A 2,100-nucleotide genomic window follows, 5' to 3' on the forward strand; every position below is an offset into this window, starting at 1 on the left:
GAGTTATTCGGATGGTAGAAATGCAGAAAGATCCAATGGAGCCACCAAGATTCAAGATTAATAAGAAAATTCCTCGGGGACCACCGTCTCCTCCTGCACCCGTGATGCATTCTCCTAGTCGGAAGATGACGGTAAAGGAACAGCAGGAGTGGAAGATTCCCCCGTGTATTTCCAACTGGAAGAACGCAAAGGGTTACACAATTCCTCTGGAGAAGCAGCTGGCTGCTGATGGAAGAGGACTTCAGACCGTGCACATCAACGAAAATTTTGCCAAACTGGCTGAAGCTCTATACATCGCTGATCGGAAGGCTCGTGAAGCTGTGGAAATGTGAGCGCAAGTGGAGAGAAAGATGGCTCAGAAAGAAAAGGAGAAGCATGAAGAGAAACTTAGAGAAATGGCCCAGAAAGCCAGAGAGAGGAGAGCTGGGATCAAAACCCACATGGAAAAAGAGGATGGAGAAGCACGTGAAAGGGACGAAATCCGTCAAGACAGGCGAAAAGAGAGACAGCATGACCGGAACCTTTCCAGGGCAGCCCCTGATGAGTGGTCAAAACTACAGAGAAACGAGAATCGAGATATCAGTGAAGTCATTGCTCTTGGTGTGCCCAAACCTCGGACTTCCGATGAAGTTCAGTATGACCAGAGGCTCTTCAACCAAACCAAGGGTATGGACAGTGGATTTGCAGGTGGAGAAGATGAAGTTTATAATGTTTATGATCGCGCCTGGAGAGGTGGTAAAGATATGGCTCAAAGCATCTACAGGCCTAGTAAAAATCTGGACAAGGATATGTATGGTGATGACCTAGAAACTAGGATAAAGACAAACAGATTTGTTCCTGATAAGGAGTTTTCTGGTTCAGACCGTAGACAGAGAAACCGAGAGGGACCGGTTCAGTTTGAGGAAGATCCTTTTGGTTTGGACAAATTTTTGGAAGAAGCCAAACAGCATGGTGGTTCTAAAAGACCTTCTGATAGCAGTCGCCCTAAGGAGCATGAGCACGAAGGCAAGAAGCGGAGGAAGGAGTAGATAGGATCCTCTCCTGAAAGCCAGTGGACTCTGTTCAGACCCTGATGATGCAGATCATTGGGAAACCCTTCGTAAACCATCAGGATAAAAACCAAATCTGGGCGGGAGAGCCCGGCACTACTTTTTATTCCAGGAGTTTAAGGGGGATGGATATTTTACTCTGGATTATTTTTTTTTAAAGAATGGGTTATGTTTGTGCTTCTCCCATCGTGCAGCACTTATAGGAAATACTGTCTGCCCCACAGAGAATTAAGACCACTTCTTGTATGTGACATTTTAATATTTTGTGTAAGAACTTTCTGAATAAAACGGTGAGTTGGATAATGTCCATACTGGGGAAAAAAAAAAAAAGAATGTTGCTCTCCTGGAGGGGTTGGAGGTGTTGGCTTCAGGACGGTGACTCTGGTAGCTTGTAGCTGTGAGAAACTAGCTAAAAAGGACAGAGTAGAGCACAGAGGGCAAAAAAACATGGAGAAAAAAAAAACCCAAAACATATATATGTAAGTTTTGTTCAACTGTATCAGGCAGACTCCATTTAAAAGATTTTTGTAAGAGGCTTATAGGGGCAACAACAGACCTGGCTTTGAACTGTAAGTGCCCATTTTAGAGTCTATGCCCACCTATATGACCTAAGCCCACCTTAGTGGGTCCATCATGGCTCTTAGGTCCAAAGGGGCTGTGGAGATTGAATGCTCAGCGTCCTGGTACACACAGATCTCTCCCTCAGCCAAGCCCGATCCTACAGCATTGACTGCAACCTGACTGGAATTCCCAGCCTGAGCTGACAACTTCATTGGGAATCCTAAAACGACAAAAATAAGTATGAATGGGTCCCCCAAAACCTTATAGCACAGACAAGAAAAGGGACTCACCAAGACGAAGCCACTGTAGCCCAGAAGCTGGGTTTTTTTTTTATTTTTATTTTTTATTTTATTGGGAAAAGGAAAAAAAAGTTTCAGCCTTCTCCCAGCCTCCCACTTCCCTCCCCCTCCTCACACCCTTCTTCCCCTCCCCCACTCCCCTCTCCCTCCCTCTCCAGTCCAAAGAGCAGTCAGGGTTCCCTGCCCTGTGG

The 2,100-nt window shown here is 45.7% G+C and overlaps 1 pseudogene; it reads left to right on the top strand.

Moving 5' to 3' along the window:
* The window catches only part of LOC101982151, a 15,432-nt pseudogene extending 14,274 nt beyond the window's left edge, over positions 1-1,158 (top strand).
* Positions 1,159-2,100: the final 942 nt, after the last annotated feature.

This window comes from Microtus ochrogaster, chromosome 2, assembly GCF_000317375.1.
Source record: "Microtus ochrogaster isolate Prairie Vole_2 chromosome 2, MicOch1.0, whole genome shotgun sequence".
NCBI lineage: Eukaryota > Metazoa > Chordata > Mammalia > Rodentia > Cricetidae > Microtus > Microtus ochrogaster.